This window comes from Lampris incognitus, chromosome 15 (assembly GCF_029633865.1).
Source record: "Lampris incognitus isolate fLamInc1 chromosome 15, fLamInc1.hap2, whole genome shotgun sequence".
In the NCBI taxonomy this organism is placed as follows: Eukaryota; Metazoa; Chordata; class Actinopteri; order Lampriformes; family Lampridae; genus Lampris; species Lampris incognitus.
This window is the reverse complement of record NC_079225.1, coordinates 46,254,553-46,279,051: the sequence shown is the minus strand read 5'-3', so window position 1 is coordinate 46,279,051 and position 24,499 is coordinate 46,254,553. Positions and strand designations below refer to the sequence as shown.

At 52.5% G+C, this 24,499-nt stretch overlaps 1 protein-coding gene and 1 pseudogene across 3 annotated transcripts in view; both read right to left on the bottom strand.

Annotated features, from left to right (window-relative positions):
- Window positions 1-5,000, bottom strand: part of LOC130124891 (zinc finger CCCH domain-containing protein 13-like) — a 19,389-nt pseudogene extending 14,389 nt beyond the window's left edge.
- Window positions 1-15,831, bottom strand: part of myo6a (myosin VIa) — a 190,685-nt gene extending 174,854 nt beyond the window's left edge. For all 3 annotated transcript variants that reach the window (XM_056295131.1, XM_056295132.1, XM_056295133.1), the window contains exon 1: window positions 15,703-15,831. The gene's annotated coding sequence lies outside the window, so the exon portion shown is untranslated. The remainder of the gene's footprint in view (window positions 1-15,702) is intronic.
- Window positions 15,832-24,499: the final 8,668 nt, after the last annotated feature.

The window sequence follows — 24,499 nt, the reverse complement described above, 5'->3', positions numbered from 1 at the left end:
CCACCCTCGGTGTTTCCTCCTCGGGTGGAGCTCCGGCAGGGATGTGGTCCCTGGGCCCACCAGACACAGCAGACCAGTCTCCCTCAGCCAGCCAGACACCTTCGACACCTCCCCACACGCCACACGACAACACGTCAACACATTCACGCCGCCAGACCGCCCTCGGTGTTATCAGTACTGCTGGTCTGCATGGGCTAACAGTTAGCTTAGCCTGCCCCGCTTCCACATCCTGTCAGACCGCCCTCGGTGTTATCAGTACTGCTGGTCTGCATGGGCTAACAGTTAGCTTAGCCTACCCCGCTTCCACATCCTGTCAGACCGCCCTCGGTGTTATCAGTACTGCTGGTCTGCATGGGCTAGCAGTTAGCTTAGCCTGCCCCGCTTCCACATCCTGTCAGACCACCCTCGGTGTTTCCTCCTCGGGCACAGCTCCAGCAGGGCCGTGGTCCCTTGGCCCACAGGACACAGCAGACCAGGCTCTCCCAGCCGGTCCAGCACCAGCTCTCCCAGCCGGTCCAGCACCAGCTCTCCCAGCCGATCCAGCACCAGCTCTCCCAGCCGGTCCAGCACCAGCTCTCCCAGCCGGTCCAGCACCAGCTCTCCCCGCCATCAGATGATGACAAAACAAACTTAGACGCAGACGTGGACGTGGACACTGCGCGGACGGTACTGGGTGAGGCCGCCGCAAATGTGAATTCCTGCCGCCATCTTCCCACACCGGTACTGGGTCAAGATCACGAATGAACATCACGTCCACCTTCCCACAGTTCTCTGCCCAGGTGACTGTAAGCCATCAGCTACACACAGACATACACACACCACTGTGTCCTCCTCCTCCTCCTCCCTACACAGGGCAGCTCATGTCCTGATAATGATGACACACACGTGTGTCATATGTGTCTGTGTAAATCGACCGCTCTGTTGCCTTCCTCTCGATGATCTAAGACACAATAACCTGAAATGTAACCAATACGACTTGTTATGGCTATGATACGATTACTATGTAGCAAACGTAGCACTAATACTACTTCATTTCGGGGCGTCCGGGTGGCGTAGCGGTCTATCCCGCTGCCTACCAACACGGGGGTCTTCGGTTCGAGTCCCCGTGTTGCCTCCGGCCTGGTCGGACGTCCCTACAGACACAATTGGCCGTGTCTGTGGGTGGGGAGTCGGATGTGGGTATGTGTCCTGGTCGCTAGACTAGCGCCTCCTCTGGTCAGTCGGGACGCCTGTTCAGGGGGGAGGAGGAACTGGGGGGAATAGTGTGACCCTCCCCTACGCTACGTCCCCCTGGGGAAACTCCTCACTGTCAGGTGAAAAGAAGCGGCTGGTGACTCCACATGTATGGGAGGAGGCATGTGGTAGTCTGCAGCCCTCCTGGATCAGCAGAGGGGGTGGAGCAGAGACCGGGACGGCTCGGGAGGGTGGGGTAACTGGCCAAGTATAATTGGGGAGAATTCATATCGTGGTACTATAAAATGATAACCACCTAGCAAATGTACCACTACCACTAGTACACAACTACTACATCGGTACTACTGTAATTACTAGGATTCCAGGTGGTGGAGGTGCCTGAGTTTTTCTGAACTCCTGTACGTGGCTTTGGATAAACACACCTGCTAAACGTGTAAATGTGACGCAGTGTTTATTTCTTGCTACATGTGCACCAGGTCTGTGGGTCTGAAGCTCTCGAGTGACGGCGAGTTCAACGAATCCCAGGACAGCATGGAACTGTGACTGTGACCGACATCCTACCTCCTACGGTCTGATCTGTGTGGGAGTGTTAAGCCCCGCCCACCCGGCAGGGACCGCCTCCTCGTCTCTGACACACGGCCTCCAGACACACTGGGGTCTACTGCCGACGAGGCGAAGGCAGCGTCTAGATGAACGGCTTGTTGAATGGCTTGAGGGTGATAGCAGAGGGAGCGTGTGAGGGCGGTGTTAGAGCAATGCATGCTGGGCCCACTCGTCTTCCTCGGTGCCGACAGACACAGAAGAGGACTGTTGTCTTTACGTCCGGCTGCCCTGGCGGCACGGCCCAGTTGGGAACCCATAACCCTGTGATGAGTTCAGAGACGACGACATAGCCACCGCGCCATCGACCAAACCAACACAGCGCTCCAAACAGTCACAGCCGGTCGACCCGAGGCTCGAGGCCCGAGGCTCAAGGCCCGAAGCCCGAGGCCCGAGGCTCGAGGCCTGAGGCCCGACGCCCGAGGCTCGAGGCCCGAAGCCTGAGGCCAGAGGCCTGACGCCCGAGGCCCGGGGCTCGAGGCCCGAGGCTCGAGGCCTGAAGCCCGAGGCCCAAAGCCCGAGGCCCGAGGCTCGAGGCCTGAGGCCAGAGGCCCGAGGCCCGAGGCCCGACGCCCGAGGCTCGAGGCCCGAAGCCTGAGGCCAGAGGCCTGACGCCCGAGGCCCGAGGCTCGAGGCCCGAGGCTCGACGCCCGAGGCTCGAGGCCCAAAGCCTGAGGCCAGAGGCCTGACGCTCGAGGCCCGAGGCTCGAGGCCTGAGGCCCGACGCCCGAGGCTCGAGGCCCGAAGCCTGAGGCCAGAGGCCTGACGCTTGAGGCCCGAGGCTCGAGGCCCGAGGCCTGAGGCCCGGGGCTCGAGGCCCGAGGCTCGAGGCCCGGGGCTCGAGGCCCGAGGCTCGAGGCCCGGGGCTCGAGGCCCGAGGCTCGAGGCCCGAGGCCTGAGGCCCGGGACTTGAGGCCCGAGGCTCGAGGCCCGAGGCCTGAGGCCCGGGGCTCGAGGCCCGAGGCCTGAGGCCCGGGGCTCGAGGCCCGAAGCCAGAGGCCCGAGGCTCGAGGCCCGAGGCCCGAGGCTCGAGGCCCGAGGCCCGAAGCCAGAGGCCCGAGGCTCGAGGCCCGAAGCCAGAGGCCCGACGCCCGAGGCTTGAGGCCCGAGGCTCGAGGCCAGAGGCTCGAGGCCCAAGGCCCGAACCCTGAGGCCAGAGGCCTGACGCCCGAGGCTTGAGGCCCGAGGCTCGAGGCCCAAAGCCTGAGGCCAGAGGCCTGACGCTCGAGGCCCGAGGCTCGAGGCCCGAGGCCCGAGGCCCGACGCCCGAGGCTCGAGGCCCGAAGCCTGAGGCCAGAGGCCTGACGCTCGAGGCCTGAGGCTCGAGGCTCGAGGCCCAAAGCCAGAGGCCCGAGGCTCGAGGCCCAAAGCCAGAGGCCCGAGGCTCGAGGCCCGAAGCCAGAGGCCCGAGGCTCGAGGCCCGAGGCCCGAAGCCAGAGGCCCGAGGCTCGAGGCCCGAAGCCAGAGGCCCGAGGCTCGAGGCCCGAGGCCCGAAGCCAGAGGCCCGAGGCTCGAGGCCCGAGGCCCGAAGCCAGAGGCCCGACGCCCGAGGCTTGAGGCCCGAAGCCCGAGGCCAGAGGCTTGAGGCCCGAAGCCGGACGCCTCAGCGTTTCTCTGCACGTCATTTCTGATCTCTGATATGATGACCCTTTTTGTCGGTGCTGTTTCATAACCAAGCCAAGTTAATGCTCCTTAACTGCTGGTTGAATGTGAGGTTGTTTTTTCAGGGAGGGATTTCCCCCCGGGATCCCCCCCCTCCCCCTTTTTCTCCCCAATTGTACCCGGCCGAATCACCCCACTCTTCCGAGCCATCCCGGTCTCTGCTCCACCCCCTCTGCTGATCCAGGAGGGCTGCAGACCACCACAGGCCTCCTCCCATACATGTGGAGTCACCAGCCACTTCTCTTCACCTGACAGTGAGGAGTTTCACCAGGGGGACGTAGCACGTGGGAGGATCAGGCTACTCCCCCCAGTTCCCCCTCCCCCCAACAGGCACCCCGACCGACCAGAGGACACAGACAGTATGTCCTCTCTGAACTGTCTCGTCTAACTCAGAATAAAACCAGTTGTCTCCACGTCACGTCTGTACGAGTCTCTACTCTGAGTTGTACCATGACTTTGTGTAACGAAGCTTGTGTCAAACCTAAACAAGGTGGATAAACTAGTCTCCACATAAGAAGGAGGGGAAGCCGTGTTCACCCTGCGTGACCCACTCCACCCACAATGCACTGCGGTCGACATGCGGAGCCGCACCTGAACTGGGTGTGTTGTGCGAAAATGTCAGAGAAATGTACAGGTGGGTCCTTTCCTCTCTGCAAGAATGTGCCCCTCCCAACGTGCACACACACACACACACACACACACACACACACACACACACACACACTCACGCACACACACACACACACACACACACACACTGCAGGTTTACAGGTGCGGCGTGCAGACATGTTGCCGTGCAGACATGTTGCAGAGGACCGGATCACATGTGAGGACACATGTGGTGACGGCGTGTGAACCGGTCCGGACGAGAATCTGATGATCTCAGCAGAGCGTCTGGATTGCAGGCGGAGGCCGAGCTGCTTCACGCCCACGTGACTCCGCTTACACCTTGACCCCGTCCGTCTTCCTCCCGCCCAAGTGGAACGGCCGTAAAATCTTAACCTGCCGACTGGTGGCTGCACATTACACGAAGACCTCTCTCTCTGTCTCTGTCTGTCTCTCTGTCTCTGCCTGTCTCTCTGTCTCTATCTGTCTCTCTCTGCCTGTCTCTCTGTCTCTGCCTGTCCCTCTCTGTCTCTCTGTCTCTCTCTGCCTGTCTCTCTGTCTCGGTCTGTCTCTCTGTCTCGGTCTGTCTCTCTGTCTGTCTCTCTGTCTCTATCTGTCTCTCTCTGTCTCTCTCTCTCTGCCTGTCTCTCTCTGCCTCTGTCTCTCTGTCTCTCTCTGCCTGTCTCTCTCTGTCTCTGTCTCTCTCTCTCTGCCTGTCTCTCTCTGTCTCTGTCTCTCTCGGTCTGTCTCTGTCTGTCTCTCTCTGCCTCTGTCTCTCTGTCTCTCTCTGCCTGTCTCTCTCTGTCTCTGTCTCTCTCTCTCTGCCTGTCTCTCTCTGTCTCTCTCTGCCTCTGTCTCTCTCTGCCTGTCTCTCTCTGTCTCTGTCTCTCTCTCTCTGCCTGTCTCTCTCTGTCTCTGTCTCTCTCGGTCTGTCTCTGTCTGTCTCTCTCTCTCTCTGTCTGTCTCTCTCTCTCCGTCTCTCTGTCTGTCTCTGTCTGTCTCTCTGTCTCGCTATAAAATTCCTCTAGCCTTCCAACTGTCATGGCGCCCTTGAGCAAGGCATCATACCCACAAACCTGCTGCAGTGACACTAGATAAGTGTGGATATTTATATAACACATCTGAATGTAAAAGAACAACGCATACATGGCGTCCCGGTAGCGTGGCGGTCTATTCCGTTGCCTAGCAACACGGGGATCGCCAGTTCGAATCCCCATGTTACCTCCGGCTTGGTCGGGCGTCCCTACAGACACAACTGGCCGTGTCTGCAGGTGGGAAGCCGGATGTGGGTATGTGTCCTGGTCGCGGCACTAGCGCCTCCTCTGGTTGGTCGGGGCGCCTGTTTGGGGGGGAGGGGGAGCTGGGGGGAATAGCGTGATCCTCCCATGAGCTACGTCCCCCTGGTGAAACTCCTCACTGTCAGGTGAAAGAAGCGGCTGGTGACTCCACATGTATGGGAGGAGGCAGGTGGTAGTCTGGAGCCCTCCTGGATCACCAGAGAGGGGGTGGAGCAGCAGAGACCGGGACGGCTCAGGGGAGGGTGGGGTAATTGGCCGGGTACAATTGGGGAGAAAAAAGGGGGGAAATCCAAGTAAAGAAATAAAGAAAAGAAAATGGCTGTGTAATCCTGGAAAGGAGGACTTGCTTGGCGGCGTGTTATCGGTGGTCTTGAGAAGGCGTCAAGTCTTTCGAGTCAGAAGGCTCAGGTCCAAGTCGAGTCACGAGCCGTTGGTGTTAAAGTCAAAGTCGAGCTGCAGGTCTTTTTCAGTTCTGTCAAGTCTAAAGTCACCAAATTTGTGACTCGAGTCTGACTCGGGTCCAAGTCATGTGACTCAAGTCCACATGTCTGGTCCATTCTGTTTCCAAGCCCGAATCTAACCAACACAGATGATGAAGGTTCAAATCCAACAGGAAAACAACTTTCAAGGTAACGTGGTTTCTACAGGCGCTCGGTAATCTGTCCTCTGGATGGTCACGTCCTCACCGCAGACAACTGGACACACACACACCCACACCCACACACCCACACACCCACACCCACACACCCACACACACACCACCCAGACATCCGGGCCCTTGCTGCCACCCACTCCAGGGTCCCGGCCCGCGACTTGGGAAGCCCGGTGTTGGTTGGCAGAGGCTACAAACTGGGCAGCTAGCGCGTCCCTCTCTGTCCACGTGTCCCTCAGTGAATCAGAGGACGCTGGAAGATGCCGTCCCTTCGTCGCTAACCTTTGACCTCTTTCAGTGGTGGTGTACCTGTGTTGGTCATCGGTGTTTCCAGAGAGCCATCAGAAACGCTCCGACGATAACAACGTCCAACAACTGGTCCTGTTTTCCTCCGGCAGCGCCTGGAAGACCTGCCGGATTAACGCCGGTCGGAGTTTCCCTCGGCTAACGCTTCCTACTGGAACCAGGAAGGAGAAACGAGCAGCCCCCTCCCGCCACTTTATACAAATACAGCAGATCTGCTACCGCAGGCTGAGTCAACAGTGTTAATCTCCCCGGACGGGTGTCTCTAAAAACAGTGAAACAAAACACGGCCTGCTGTCGACACCCAGCTTCCCACAACAACACACCGCTCTCCCTTCTGACTCACAACGTTACTGTTCCTCTTCCCGACCAAACACCGTCGCTCCACCCATCCATTATCCATCCATCCACCCATCCATCCATCATCTGATCCGCTTACCCTGCTCTCAGGGTGGCGGGGATGCTGCAGCCTGTCCCAGCAGCCATTGGGCGGCAGGCGGGGAGACGCCCTGGACGGGCCGCCGGACCATCACAGGGCCCATCACTGTCACTCCAATCCGACTACATCACTCAGTATGTCAGTCAAGTCAGCATGACTCCTTCACATTCAGGGGAAACAACCCAGGGGTCGTGCGGGTGTCATCTTGTACGGTGACGGGTACGTGTATTGGCAAACATGTTGGCAGTGCGACTCATATCACCATACAAGTGTCATAATTCGAGATATTGTGAAACAATGCCATAAATATGATGTAAAATGTCAAAGAAACCAGCTCAGCACGGATAAAACCAGAGTAATGAGACTCAGCTACGTCACTGTAACACCTGCCGCTGCTGCTCTCGGCCGTTACAATACTGCACCTGCCACCTACTGGTCACACATGAAACTACACTGTGACGTAGACACACCGACACGTCTCCGTTCCCGATTTCTTGCCTAAATCGTCCACTTTTAAAAGTCTCCCATGTCGGATTTGTGTGCTCACATCATAACTCTCCGGTTTTCTCTTGAGACAACCAGCGCAAACTGACGAACACCAGCTCGGTCACAGATGAGGAAGTAAACCGACACGCGTCGGCATTACGTCATTCAAAATGCGACAACACAGAGAGTGTCGCATTTTGAATGACGCGATGTTCACAATGACCCGCAAAAATCTGATCTGTGTAGTTAAGCTAGAGTCGCCTTGGTATATATCAGATTCATATTCGATTTATTTGGACATTTTAATGTGGTCAAAATCACATCTGAAGATATCCGCCTCCACGTGCGCCCCGGAACACCGTCATAACACACGTGGCCGACGTTTGCCACACTTGCACCGGGTGGAGAAACGAAGCCTACGTGTGTCAATGCCACGCGAGTCCGGGTGGCTTAGCGCTGTATTCCGTTGCATACCAACACGGGGCTCGCCAGTTCGAATCCCCGCGTTACCTCCGGCTCGAGCGGGCAAACTTTCACCTGCACCTACCAGCAAACTTTCACCTGTACCTACCAGCAAACTTTCACCTGCACCCACCAGCAAACTTTCACCTGCACCTTCCAGCAAACTTTCACCTGCACCTACCAGCAAACTTTCACCTGCACCTACCAGCAAACGTTCACCTGCACCCACCAGCAAACTTTCACCTGCACCTACCAGCAAACTTTCACCTGCACCCATCAGCAAACTTTCACCTGCACCTACCAGCAAACTTTCACCTGCACCCATCAGCAAACTTTCACCTGCACCCACCAGCAAACTTTCACCTGCACCCACCAGCAAACATTCACCTGCACCTACCAGCAAACTTTCACCTACACCTACCAGCAAACTTTCACCTGCACCCACCAGCAAACTTTCACCTGCACCTACCAGCAAACTTTCACCTGCACTCATCAGCAAACTTTCACCTACACCTACCAGCAAACTTTCATCTGCACCTACCAGCAAACTTTCACCTGCACTCATCAGCAAACTTTCACCTGCACCTACCAGCAAACTTTCACCTGCACCTACCAGCAAACTTTCACCTGCACCCATCAGCAAACTTTCACCTACACCTACCAGCAAACTTTCACCTGCACCCACCAGCAAACTTTCACCTGCACCCATCAGCAAACTTTCACCTACACCTACCAGCAAACTTTCACCTGCACCCACCAGCAAACTTTCACCTGCACCCATCAGCAAACTTTCACCTGCACCCACCAGCAAACTTTCACCTGCACCCATCAGCAAACTTTCACCTGTACCTACCAGCAAACTTTCACCTGCACCTACCAGCAAACTTTCACCTGCACCCATCAGCAAACTTTCACCTGCACCCACCAGCAAACTTTCACCTGCACCCATCAGCAAACTTTCACCTGCACCTACCAGCAAACTTTCACCTGCACCTACCAGCAAACTTTCACCTGCACCTACCAGCAAACTCTCACCTGCACCTACCAGCAAACTCTCACCTGCACCCATTAGCAAAAGTTTGTCGACAATTCTGCGCATGTCATTGACATTTATCCATGGTAAATCTTGCAGGCATCGCGAAAAATGTCATTGTCAACAGCACACGCCAACAAACAGGAAACTGGTATGACCGCTGCAGTAGAAACCGGAAGTCAGTGGACTACAGCTAGAAAAAGGGAGAAAATGGGAGTAAAAGGGGGAGGGGGGAAAAGAATGCCATTGTTTTAGAAATCAGGACTACATTGTGAAAGATAGCGTCACAAATAGCAGTAATATATAGTCAAGTATAATTCTATGTTCTTGTCCAGCGAGCGAGGGGAAGGCCGCCAGAGCCACCAAATGAACCGTGCTGCTCTGTAGAGACAAGCAATATTCATGTAAGCAGTAACGTGTATGCAGGCACACGCTGAGCCGAGGGAAGAACCATCCGGGGAAACAAAAACGGACCAAAGAAAAATGAGGCTTTCCCTCCCCGAGGTAAAGAGGACAAGCCCTGACAGACCTCTCTGTCTGGGTGGAAACATGTGGGTGGTGGTGATGGTGTCTAGCAGAAGAAGCCATGAGAGAAACAACACATTCTGTTTGTTATTTGTCTTCCAAGACTCCAGTCCTCCTTTTTTCCTTTCGGAGGTCTGGAGCGTCATTCTTCTTCGGACTATTTTAGTTTTTTTTTTCCACATCAGGGCGCTTATTCCACAAGGTCACGTGACACGCCAGGCCACCGCACGTGAGAGGCTGCAGGCACGAGCGCCGGGAGGGGGCTCATTTGCATGTGTGTGAGCCCGCGACCGGAAGAGAAAGAGACGGTGTGAAGATGGGGAGAAACACCATTCATCCAGCTCAGCTCTGCCGGGTGGAGGCCTCCGGCAGCTGATCAGCGCCGAGTCCTCTTTACCTCTTTAAGCACACTTGAAGGAATTCCTGACAACTGGAAAGTGGGAACTGATAATTACTCATATTCAGTGTCACCATATTTACAGTAGAGGTTATATATACTAGAAGAACCCCGCTACAATGTAGCGGCTTGGTTATCCACCCGTCTAAATCTCCCTCCTCTTCATCCTGCCAGCTAACCGCCCTCCCCCTGCCCCTAAACCCCCCCACCCCCACTCCAACTCCCTCCCCCCACATGCTCAGAATCATCTGAAATGCAGAGAAAAGTGGTTTTTAGCCATTTTTAGAAAAATGCATATTTTGCATATTTATGCATAATAATTATGCATAATTTTAATTTTCTGGGATTTCTTTCCCTTCCTCTCTGAGACAATACCTACCACCTCCAGAAAGAGTTAGGATCATAAGTGCTTTAGTTTTCGGTCCTGCTATCTACACTAACACATACACACATACACACTAACGCCACACACACACACACAATCCGAAATATATATATATATATATATATATATATGTGTGTGTGTGTGTATATATATGTGTGTGTGTGTATATATATATATATATATGTGTGTGTGTGTGTGTGTGTGTGTGTGTGTGTGTGTGTGTGTGTGTGTGTGTGTGTGTGTGTGTGTGTGTGTGTGTGTGTGTGTATATATATATATATCAGCACGGTGGCGCAGTGGTTAGTGCTGCCGCCTCACAGCAAGAAGGTCCTGGGTTCAAACCCCAGGTCTGTCTAACCTAGGGGTCATCCCAGGTCATCCTCTGTGCGGTACATTTTCTCCGGGTGCTCCGGTTTCCTCCACCATCAAGAAGACCTGCATGTTAGGGTTAATAGTCCTGTCTGAGCCCCTGACCGGGAGGTGGAGTTGGTCCCGGGTGCTGCACGGCGGCTGCCCCCTGCTCCTAGCTACACAGCGAGGATGGCTTCCATGCAGAGAGGAAGTTCCCCACGGGGATCAATACACTATCTCTCTCTCTCTCTCTCTCGCTCTCAAAACAGGAAAGGAAAATGTGGTCCCAATGCTGAAAGAACATTTTATTATAATCACATTATAAACTCGAACGGCGCTTCCACCAATTATTCCACAAATTCCAATTTCCGTGTTCTTTTCCAGTTGTGAGTGGAAGACGGCTGCAGGACTACGCAGTCAGGCTGAGGCTTCACCAAACTCGGCCTCATTAAAAGATTCGCGTAGCAGGGACACGGACACTTGTGACGCCAATTGACCACGTTTCACGACTCGTCTTTGCCCTTTGACCTCTTGTTAAAAGGTCGCTTGTGAGGTGGGAAACGAAGCTTTACTCCACTTTCTGCGCCGCGAGTCGCTCTGGAAGACTTCTAGAGAATTACCGCGGACGTGAACGGGAGATGTCTTTTCTACTTGGTAAACGGGTCGGGTCTTGTGGCCCGTCCCTCCTTTGTCCCCGTGTCCATCAAAGCCTTAGCCAGCAAGCTAGCCAGAGGCTAACCGCTGTAACGCTAGTTCCAATGTTACTGTACACATGTACGCTTCATGAAGACTCTACGGCGATGAGGCGGCTTGGCTCCTGCTGTACACCTACCACATACACCATGCACACATTATGAGGACGACTGGTGTGTTGCACTACTTGTCGTTTGCTGTTTGAGGCCAGTGTGTGTACGTTCTGTATGTACGCACTAGGGTGCTTGTAGTTTCTAACACTTGTATGTGTCCAAGGCAAAGCTTCTTTGTGACAATAAAGTCCATCTTATCTTATCTTTATCTTATCTTCATCACAGGCAAATAACGCTTTTATCTTCCGCAGGCCGAAACTCGCCGAGTACTTTGACCATTTTGCAAAACAAATATACTTAAAAAGGGAAGACAGCAGCACGTCAGAGCCAACACAAGGTTCACGGTGGTTGTCTGAACGCTCGTCTGAGAAACCCGAGAGAGGAGGAAGAGAGTATCCCGAGGCCTCGAAAGAGGACAACGGGTTGACAAAAATCAAAATGTGGAGGAAAAAAACCACCCAGCCGACAACCAAACCACAAAAATGAACGATAGCGCATCTAATGTCCCGATCGATGACCTAGACTGACCAGCTCAGGTCAGCCTGTGGATATAATGGGTATACATACATGGTGACGTGAGACGACATGTGCTGAGGGATTGTGGTTGTGGTAATATGGTGGTAGAACTTCAATTTCTGAACTTATTCCACCGTTTTAGTGACATGAACTGCTTGGTCATCGTATCCACATTACTAATGGCCATTTATCTTCAATTACTGCTGTGTAAATATCGTATGAAAGCACCAATACTCGTCTCATCTCATCATCAGCCGCTACTCCGGGGTCGGGTCGTGGTGGCAGCAAGCTAAGTAGGGCACTCCAGACGTCCCTCTCCCCAGCAATGCCCGCCAGATCCTCCTGGGGGATCCCAAGGTGTTCCCAGGCCAGATTGGACATGAAGTCCCTCCAGCGAGTTCTGGGTCTACCCCGGGGTCTCCACCCAGTTGGACGTGCCCAGTAAACCTCCAAAGCAAGGCGCCCAGGAGGCATCCTGATCAGATGCTGAACCACCTAAACTGGCTCCTTGTCGACATGAAGGAGCAGCGGCTCTACTCCGAGCTCCCTCCGGATGTCCGAGCTCCTCACCCTATCTCTAAGGCTGAGCCCAGACACCCTACGGAGGAAACTCATTTCAGCCGCTTGTATCCACCATCTCACCCTTTCGGTCACTACCCAAAGCTCATGACCATAGGTGAGGGTTGGAACCAAGACTGACTGAGAGCTTTGCCTCCCTGCTCAGCTCCCTCTTCACCACAACGGTCCGGTACAACGTCCACATTACTGCTGATGCTGCACCAACCCACCTGTCAATCTCCCGCTCCATCCTACCCTCACTCGTGAACAAGACCCCGAGGTACTTGAACTCCTTCACTTGAGGCAACAACTGATCCCCAACCTGGAGGGAGCAATCCACCATTTTCTGGTAGAGAACCATGGCCTCAGACTTGGAGGTGCTGACTCTCATCCCGGCCATTTCACACTCGGCTGCAAACCGCCCCAGTACAGGCTGGAGGTCGCGTTCTGATGAAGCCAACAAAACCACTTCATCTGAGAAGAGCTGAGATGCAATTCTGAGGTTCCCAAAGGGGACACACTCCTCACCTTGGCTGGGCCTTGAGATCCAGTCCATGAATATCACAAACAGAACCGGAGACAAGGGACAACCTTGGTGGAGTCCGACACCCACCGAAGACCTGTTTGACTCTGTGCCGAGAATGTGGACACAGCTCTCACTTTGGTTCTACAAGGACCGGACGGCTTCTAGGGTAAAGAGTTGGCCTGTTGTTCCAGGATGGAATCCGCATTGCTCCTCCTGGATCTGAGGGTCAACAATCGGTCAGAGCCTCCTTTCCAGCACCCTAGAGTAGACTCTCCCAGGGGGGCTAAGCAGTGTGATGCCCTGATAACTGGAGCACACCCTCCGGTCCCCTTTTTTAAACATGGGAACCACCACCCCAGTCTGCACAACACTCATCCACCGACTATCATCACATTTGGACGTATTCAGTCAGGAATATTGCAATACTTGATTTTGTCCAGTATCAGTCTGGCCTCCCAACCACAGTGCAAAGAGCCGGTGTCACCGTCCAGACACGCTGTGTTTGCTTACTGGCATCAAATGACGGCACAACCTCGGCTCAGGTACCAGAAGGTGTTTCCAAACCGTTTGAGTCCCAACGTGACCTGACGTGTGATGACAGTAAGGAGGCGCGTCCACGACACCAACACCACACCCTAAGATGCTGCTGACGTATAGTGTGTCAAACAAAGACGAAAAAAAGTGGAAAAACAGGAGTTCAAATCGAGTTCTCCAGACCTCGGTTGGGGGTTTGGATGTGGCGGCGCTGCACCACGGAGGAATGCGGCCCGGGGACGGCAGACGGCGTGTAACACAACCCTCTTCATCACGCTCAGAAGAGACCGTGGTGCGCTCCGTGAAGCATGACTAATTCAGATCACATTCCACCAATTACAAAAGACACAACGGTGGCGGTGGGGGTGGGGGGGGTGGTGGTGGTGGGGGTGGGGGGGTGTCAGTCCCAGGGGTCCCAAAACACACACACACACACACACAGAGAAACGAGATATGTGCATGTACTAATCTTGCATGACCGTCAGTCTGTGCCGCAGCGATTTAAGTGTTAAGGGTTAAAGTTCAACTGAAAGTTTAATATTATTCACGTGCAATGTGGTCACATAGACACACGAGGCGATCAGAGGGACGGTAGTTTCTAGAAGATGGTCAATTATCTACCAGGGGTAGAATAGGCGTGTGTGTGTGTGTGTGTGAGACATCCCCCCCCATCCGACCCATATGGAGGCGAGGAAACTGTCAAGTCACTCGGCGCCCTGCGATAAGGATGCTGTTAATGATTGGCGTGTCGCCGGTCTCCCCGTCTCGAAGAAGACCAGCGAGAGCGGCGTGAGAGGAGCGGAGGCGAGCGAGCATCCTCCAGCCGGGGTCCCCGAGCGCCGCACGAGCAGCTCCGCGGCCCGTCCAGAGGACCGGGCTGTCCACACATAAACACAGGGACACTTGTAGGAAGATGAAGATTACTCTAAACAGCTTATCCACCATAAGACCTCCACACGAGCCGCCATCCAGAACCCTGAGCGGCTATAGACACACTTATCAGACTAAGTCAAGCGGCACATTAAGTGGATTGGATGAAATACTTGAACCCCTCGTTATAGAGGAGGAGGCGCGCACGCGGCCGTGAAAGGCTCCTTCCTACATGGGGAGAGATAACAGCTTTCCCAAGGGAACCAATCCCGCCCCGCATCACGAGTCTATGAGGCTACTTATTCCATGGGTGAACTTTGACCCCTGTGCCTTTTACAGTCAGCGGGAGGAGGAGCTGGCACCGCCCTGCGCTCACCGTGCTACAATATAATATACAACATAAGTACACATCGGTCCGCTCGTAAACGCGGCGTGTGGAGAGGGCAAAGGTGAAAGTCCCGTCCCGGATAAAGCCAAAAACCATCTTCTGGGAGGAAGGCCTCCCCCCCCCCCCCCTCCCTCCGCTCTGACGTCCCGCAACGAGCCCCGGGCATCGAACAATGGAACAATAAGCCTTCACAGCTCTTACATAACCGTGCAGCAGAATGCAGAGGACAGCAGTCTGCACAACAAACATGACAACAAACGCCATTCTGATGACTTCTGATGCATTTACCGCAGGCCACGAGTAGAGACCTGCAGCGGGGCTCGGGCCAGAACCTGCAGCGGGGCTCGGGCCAGAACCTGCAGCGGGGCTCAGACCAGAACCTGTAGAGGGGCTCAGGCCAGAACCTGCAGCAGGGCTCGGGCCAGAACCTGCAGCAGGGCTCAGGCCAAAACCTGCAGCAGGGGCTCAGGCCAGAACCTGCAGCAGGGGCTCAGGTCAAAACCTGCAGCAGGGCTCAGGCCAGAACCTGCAGCAGGGCTGAGGCCAGAACCTGCAGCAGGGCTCAGGCCAGCTAGGCTTTTCTTTTTTTCTTCATGCTAAACATGCCCATTGATTCAGCACAGGCCCCGGCAGCGGTTGAAAGGCCGCGGTGGCGGAGTGCAGAGGACGCATTCCGGCGTACTGACAGTGCAGGACAAGCATCGTCCCGCATGCGGGGCAACACAGCGTAATGTAACGTAACGTAACGTAACGTCCAGTAAAGTAACGTATCGTGTGATGAAGGCGTCGGCGGACGGCGGTCTGCAGCTCCGGGCTGGTCTGGACCGTGGACTGTAATGCCCACCGCGCTAATCTCCGCGCCGGAGCCGTTTAGCGGAACCGAAGCGCAGCAGGGGACGGAAAGCGGGTGGCCGCGGTGCGCGGAAAGCGGCTACGCGGGTGAAGCGGCAGCCGCCCCACGTCGCTTTGTTCCCGTTCGGATCCCTGAACGTGACGGCACCGTCCCTTCCTGCCTGCCGGACAGCCTCGGCGTGGACCCGGATTCCGCTGAAATAATGAAGAGAAAGAAAAAAGAGAAAAGAGAAACCGAGACCGAGGAAGGCGGACTTACCTCGTGCGTGCGTGGGCTCGCACCGGTAGCGGGTTCGGGTCTATCGGAGAGGCTAAACGCGTCTTTCCTCTGCCGGGTGGAGGTGAACCGGGCCGACTCTCCCGCAGCCTCCCGCAGCAAGTCCTGGGAATCGGCCCGTGACGTCACGCGCAGTGTAAACAGCAGTGCGTAGTCTGCCCGCTAGGGGCACCGTAACGACCGGCGTGTGAGGCTGTCAAGTCAGTCAGTCAATCAATCAATCAATCAATCAATCAACCCAGCTGCATTTTATACAGCTTTTCTGGCTGCGGCAGCCACTCAGAGCGCGCGCGTCAGAACGCAGCACGTGATTCATGTCATCTTTAGCACGTGCCTGTAGAGGAGCGCTATAACCACTACGCGCCTGCTCCTTGTGTTTAATGACAATAACTTGAACTGAATTGAATTGAATAACTACACCAACGCCCCCGTTCTGCCCACCACATTATAGAGTATAGATTATACAGTACATAGATTATGTAGATTATACAGTATAGAGTATATAGATTATACAGTATAGAGCATATAGATTATACAGTATATAGATTATATAGATTATACAGTATAGCGTATATAGATTATACAGGAAAAAGATTATATAGATTGTACAGAATATAGATTATATAGATTATACAGTATAGAGTATATAGATTGCACAGTATATAGATTATACATTATAAAGATTAGATAGATTATACAGTGTAGAGTATATAGATTATACAGTATATAGATTACACAGTATATAGTATATAGATTACACATTATATACATTATATACATTATACAATAGAGTATATACATTATACAGTATATAGATTATATAGATTATACAGTATAGAGTATATAGATTATACAGCACAGAGTATATAGATTATACAGTATAGACTATATAGATATACAGTACAGATTATATAGATTACACAGTACAGATTATACAGTATATACTATATAGATTATATATATTATACAGTATAGAGTATATAGATTGTATAGACTATACAGTATATAGTATATAGATTATACAGTATAGATTATATAGATTATACAGTATATAGATTATACAGTATATAGTATATAGATTGTATAGATTATACATTATAGATTATATAGATATACAGTACAGATTATACAGTACAGATTATACAGTATATACTATATAGATTATATAGATTATACAGTATAGAGTATATAGATTGTATAGACTATACAGTATTTAGTATATAGATTATACAGTATAGATTATACAGTATAGATTATATAGATTATACAGTATAGAGTATATAGATTGTATAGATTATACAGTATATATATTATACAGTATAGATTATATATATTATACAGTATATAGATTATAGAGTATAAATTATTGCCTATTGCAAACTGTCCTCTTCTCTCACATCTTTTCTCTCCCTCTGAATGACGTCTTCTTCTTTTTCTTCTTCTGTGTATGAATGGTGTCATGTGAGTCTCCCTTGTGCGCACGGTCAGCCGGTCCTCCTCCCAGGTCTCCATGGTGATGGTGGTCACCCCCTGGACGCGGCTTGGCATCCCCCTCATCACATTTTCTCTTTATATATCGTGTAAATCCATATAATGTTGTTAACATGGGGGCGGTGGTCACGTGGTTCGGGTCCTGGGCTGTTCCGGTGGCGTCTGGACGCTGCCTGGCATCCTGCGCGTCATAGCCTTCTCATTAGTCCATTATAACTGTTGTCCTCTTTCAGCGCTGTGTTGTGTAAACACAACATCATGGCACGTTGTGGGTCTTGGGGGATAGATGCTCCTCTGCTGCTCCTCCCTGAGCTTTCCTCCTGTTGTTCCTCCTGTTGTTCCTCCCTGAGCTTTCCTCCTGTTGTTCCTCCTGTTGTTCCTCCCTGAGCTTTCCTCCTGTTGTTCCTCCCTGAGCTTTCCTCCTGTTGTTCCTCCCTGAGCTTTCCTCCTGTTGTACCTCCCTGAGCTTTCCTCCTGTTGCTCCTCCCTGAGCTTTCCTCCTGTTGTCCTCCCTGAGCTTTCCTCCTGTTGTTCCTCCTGTTGTTCCTCCCTGAGCTTTCCTCCTGTTGCTCCTCCCTGAGCTTTCCTCCTGTTGTTCCTCCCTGAGCTTTCCTCCTGTTGTTCCCCCTGTTGTTCCTCCCTGAGCTTTCCTCCTGATGTTCCTCCTGTTGTTCCTCCCTGAGCTTTCCTCCTGTTGTTCCTCCTGTTGCTCCTCCCTGAGCTTTCTTCCTGTTGTTCCTCCTGTTGTTCCTCCTGTTGCTCCTCCCTGAGCTTTCCTCCTGTTGTTCCTCCTGTTGTTCCTCCTGTTGCTCCTCCCTGAGCTTTCTTCCTGTTGTTCCTCCTGTTGTTCCTCCCTGAGCTTTCCTCCTGTTGTTCCTCCCTGAGCTTTCCTCCTGTTGTTCCTCCCTGGGCTTTCCTCCTGTTGTACCTCCCTGAGCTTTCCTCCTGTTGCTCCTCCCTGAGCTTTCCTCCTGTTGTCCTCCCTGAGCTTTCCTCCTGTTGTTCCTCCTGTTGCTCCTCCCTGAGCTTTCCTCCTGTTGTTCCTCCTGTTGTTCCTCCCGAGCTCTCCTCCTGTTGTTCCTCCCTGAGCTTCCCTCCTGTTGTTCCTCCCTGAGCTTTCCTCCTGTTGTTCCTCCTGTTGTTCCTCCCTGAGCTTTCCTCCTGTTGTTCCTCCTGTTGTTCCTCCCTGAGCTTCCCTCCTGTTGTTCCTCCCTGAGCTTTCCTCCTGTTGTTCCTCCTGTTGTTCCTCCCTGAGCTTTCCTCCTGTTGTTCCTCCCAAGCTTTCCTCCTGTTGTTCCTCCTGTTGTTCCTCCCTGAGCTTTCCTCCTGTTGCTCCTCCCTGACCTTTCCTCCTGTTGCTCCTCCCTGACCTTTCCTCCTGTTGTTCCTCCCTGAGCTTGCCTCCTGTTGTTCCTCCCTGAGCTTTCCTCCTGTTGTTCCTCCCTGAGCTTTCCTCCTGTTGTTCCTCCCTGAGCTTTCCTCCTGTTGTTCCTCCCTGAGCTTTCCTCCTGTTGTTCCTCCCTGAGCTTTCCTCCTGTTGTTCCTCCTGTTGTTCCTCCCTGAGCTTTCCTCCTGTTGTTCCTCCCTGAGCTTTCCTCCTGTTGTTCCTCCTGTTGCTCCTCCCTGACCTTTCCTCCTGTTGCTCCTCCCTGACCTTTCCTCCTGTTGTTCCTCCCTGAGCTTGCCTCCTGTTGTTCCTCCCTGAGCTCTCCTCCTGTTGTTCCTCCCTGAGCTCTCCTCCTGTTGTTCCTCCTGTTGTTCCTCCTGTTGCTCCTCCCTGAGCTCTCCTCCTGTTGCTCCTCCCTGACCTTTCCTCCTGTTGCTCCTCCCTGACCTTTCCTCCTGTTGTTCCTCCCTGAGCTTGCCTCCTGTTGTTCCTCCCTGAGCTTTCCTCCTGTTGTTCCTCCTGTTGCTCCTCCCTGAGCTCTCCTCCTGTTGTTCCTCCTGTTGTTCCTCCTGTTGCTCCTCCCTGAGCTCTCCTCCTGTTGCTCCTCCCTGAGCTTCCCTCCTGTTGTTCCTCCTGTTGTTCCTCCTGTTGCTCCTCCCTGAGCTCTCCTCCTGTTGCTCCTCCCTGTTAAAGGCTTAGGGAGTTGCTCCTTGTCCGGTGTGCGGGTGTCAGGACGGGACGTTGTGTTGCTGTGAAGCCCCAGAGGCACGTGTCTCATTTGGGATCTCGAGCTCCACACTTGACTTCAAGTCCCTCCATCACGCGGACAACTGAAGTAGGGCGCACAGCGCTACACTGTAGCCGCTAACCTTTACCGACGTCATCGGTAATGACGTCACAAGGGCTTGTTGATAAACCACACAAGCGATCACCTGCCGTCACGCAGAGCTGCACCGGCACCAAGAAGGACACTGACACAGCCAAGACAAGCACACACAACTCACAACCCACCGTCAGCTCCTTTAACAAGACCTGCTGGAGCCGGACTGGATGACGTGCAGCCTGACGCACTTCCGTCCACAGCAACATAACAACTGCTCTCTACGAGAACAACAACACAACAACACAACAACATCACAACATCACAACTGCTCTCTACGAGAACAACAACACAACAACACAACAACATAACAACTGCTCTCTACGAGAACAACAACACAACAACACAACAACATCACAACATAACAACTGCTCTCTACGAGAACAACAACACAACAACACAACAACATAACAACTGCTCTCTACGAGAACAACAACACAACAACATAACAACATAACAACTGCTCTCTACGAGAACAACAACACAACAACATAACAACATAACAACTGCTCTCTACGAGAACAACAACACAACAACATAACAACATAACAACTGCTCTCTACGAGAACAACAACACAACAACACAACAACACAACAACATAAGAACTGCTCTCTACGAGAACAACAACACAACAACACAACAACATAACAACATAACAACTGCTCTCTACGAGAACAACAACACAACAACATAACAACATAACAACTGCTCTCTACGAGAACAACAACACAACAACATAACAACTGCTCTCTACGAGAACAACAACACAACAACACAACAACACAACAACATAAGAACTGCTCTCTACGAGAACAACAACACAACAACACAACAACATAACAACATAACAACTGCTCTCTACGAGAACAACAACACAACAACATAACAACATAACAACTGCTCTCTACGAGAACAGTGTCCCCTGGTGCCCAATATCACCAAGTACAGGTTTGCCTCAGTGGGCTTTACAGGTAACATTCACAGAAAAAATTACCTCAGAACCGGACCCAGAACCAGAACCAGGACCAGGACCAGGACCAGGACCAGGAACACTGTCATGTGTACATGAAATGAAATGACATGCCGTTTCCCCCAACCCACAACAGTACAACACACAGCCCACATCAGTACAACACACAGCAGTACAACACACAGCCCACAGCAGTACAACACACAGCCCACAACAGTACAACACACAGCCCACAGCAGTACAACACACAGCCCACAGCAGTACAACACACAACAGTACAACACACAGCCCACAACAGTACAACACACAGCCCACAGCAGTACAGCCCACAACAGTACAACACACAGCAGTACAACACACAGCCCACAACAGTACAACACACAGCCCACAACAGTACAACACACAGCCCACAGCAGTACAACACACAGCCCACAGCAGTACAACACACAACAGTACAACACACAGCCCACAACAGTACAACACACAGCCCACAACAGTACAACACACAGCCCACAGCAGTACAGCCCACATCAGTACAACACACAGCCCACAACCGTACAACACACAGCCCACAACAGTACAACACACAGCCCATAGCAGTACAACACACAGCCCACAACAGTACAACACACAGCCCATAGCAGTACAACACACAGCCCACAACAGTACAACACACAGCCCACAGCAGTACAACACACAGCCCACAACAGTACAACACACAGCCCACAGCAGTACAACACACAGCCCACATCAGTACAACACACAGCCCACATCAGTACAACACACAGCCCACAGCAGTACAGCCCACAACAGTACAACACACAGCCCACAGCAGTACAACACACAGCCCACAGCAGTACAACACACAGCCCACAACAGTACAACACACAGCCCACAGCAGTACAACACACAGCCCACAGCAGTACAACACACAGCCCACATCAGTACAACACACAGCCCACAACCGTACAACACACAGCCCACAACAGTACAACACACAGCCCATAGCAGTACAACACACAGCCCACAACAGTACAACACACAGCCCATAGCAGTACAACACACAGCCCACAACAGTACAACACACAGCCCACAGCAGTACAACACACAGCCCACAACAGTACAACACACAGCCCACAGCAGTACAACACACAGCCCACATCAGTACAACACACAGCCCACATCAGTACAACACACAGCCCACAGCAGTACAGCCCACAACAGTACAACACACAGCCCACAGCAGTACAACACACAGCCCACAGCAGTACAACACACAGCCCACAACAGTACAACACACAGCCCACAGCAGTACAACACACAGCCCACATCAGTACAACACACAGCCCACAGCAGTACAACACACAGCCCACAACAGTACAACACACAGCCCACAGCAGTACAACACACAGCCCACAACAGTACAACACACAGCCCACAGCAGTACAACACACAGCCCACAGCAGTACAACACACAGCCCACAGCAGTACAACACACAGCCCACAGCAGTACAGCCCACAACAGTACAACACACAGCCCACAGCAGTACAACACACAGCCCACAGCAGTTCAACACACAGCCCACAGCAGTACAACACACAGCCCACAACAGTACAACACACAGCCCACAGCAGTACAGCCCACAACAGTACAACACACAGCCCACAACAGTACAACACACAGCCCACAGCAGTACAGCCCACAACAGTGCAACACACAGCCCACATCAGTACAACACACAGCCCACAGCAGTACAACACACAGCCCACAACAGTACAACACACAGCCCACAGCAGTACAACACACAGCCCACAACAGTACAACACACAGCCCACAGCAGTACAACACACAGCCCACAGCAGTACAGCCCACATCAGTACAACACACAGCCCACAGCAGTACAACACACAGCCCACAACCGTACAACACACAGCCCACAACAGTACAACACACAGCCCATAGCAGTACAACACACAGCCCACAACAGTACAACACAAAGCCCACAGCAGTACAACACACAGCCCACAACAGTACAACACACAACAGTACAACACACAGCCCACAACAGTACAACACAAAGCCCACAGCAGTACAACACAAAGCCCACAACAGTACAACACACAACAGTACAACACACAGCCCACAACAGTACAACACAAAGCCCACAACAGTACAACACACAGCCCACAACAGTACAACACACAACAGTACAACACACAGCCCACAACAGTACAACACAAAGCCCACAACAGTACAACACACAGCCCACAACAGTACAACACACAACAGTACAACACACAGCCCACAACAGTACAACACACAGCCCACAACAGTACAACACACAGCCCACAGCAGTACAACACACAGCCCACAGCAGTACAGCCCACAACAGTACAACACACAGCCCACAGCAGTACAACACAGCCCACAACAGTACAACACACAGCCCACAACAGTACAACACACAGCCCACAACAGTACAACACAGCCCACAACAGTACAACACACAGCCCACAGCAGTACAACAGAGCCCACAACAGTACAACACACAGCCCACAACAGTACAACACACAGCCCACAGCAGTACAGCCCACAACAGTACAACACACAGCCCATAGCAGTACAACACACAGCCCACAACAGTACAACACAAAGCCCACAACAGTACAACACACAGCCCACAACAGTACAATACAAAGGCAAAACACATCCAAACACAATAAGAACACACATACCAAACTAACACAACCCATATACCCAAACTAACACAACACATATACCCAAACTAACACAACCCATATACCCAAACTAACATAACACATATACCCAAACTAACACAACATATATACCCAAACTAACAAAACACATATACCCAAACTAACACAACACATATACCCAAACTAACACAACACATATACCCAAACTAACACAACACATATACCCAAACTAACACAACACATATACCCAAACTAACACAACACATATACCCACAAAAAAAAAACAGTCCACAACACAGTCCACCCAGTGCAACACAGTCCACCCAGTGCAACACAGTCCAAACACTCCGCCGTCCAGAGAAGGAGCACCAGCCAGCATGACTGTGGGACCGCCGGTCTGCATGGGCTAGCAGTTAGCTTAGCCTGCCCCGCTTCCCCGTCCTGTCAGACCGCCCTCGGCGTTTCCTCCTCGTGCGCAGCTCCGGGCGGGGCCGTGGTCCCCGGGCCCACCGGACGCAGCAGACTGTGACGTCTTGAGTTGATGCAGTCGGAGGACAGTAGGGGGAGCTAGAGGGCAAGATAGGATGTAAGTGACTGTAAGAGGGGAGAAGGAGTGTGACGTGGGTTGTTGAAGTAAAGAGGCGCAGGCTAACGGACGTGTGTCTTCCAGCGGTCCCTTAGCAGCACGACACAGACCAAGCCCAGGACCCTTCTGGTCCGGGTTCGCCTGCTTTGTGCAGCCTAGAGATGTGCCGGATGTAAATCCCATTTCCCTCCTCCTGTGTGTCAAACAGCTTTGCTAATGTGAACTTACCCAAAATACTGCAAAGCTCGGACAGCCTCCACCCCACCCGGTTACTCTGATCCACTTCCACTTCTGTTCTCTCTTATTCTGTCCATGTTCTACTAAATAATAAATACAATAAATCATCGTCGTCACCTGTTCTTTATCAGTGTAACTTTCAGCTTAAGTGCACTGCGTTTCAGTGTACAAGATGTGCCATGCAGAGTGTGGTTGTGTTTCCAGGTGGGCATTAGTGGCTCTGGGGGGGGGGGTATATGGGTAATATCCGGGTGATGGCACCAATAGTTTTACCCTCACATCTACTGTCACGTCCATGAGGCGCTCCGGACAGGGGACATCCTGGTGTGAATGAATGAAAGTATGACGAGCTCGTTGATAACTGGAGGCCGTCTCTCTGGTTCAGTCCCGACTCGCCGCCTGGCTTGGCTTTGTGGGTCTCGTCGCACAGCTCCGCTGAGTTGTGTAGTTTTACACTTGGCGTTTCTGCAGAGCACAACTTGACACAATTCAGCAGCTATGAATATTTC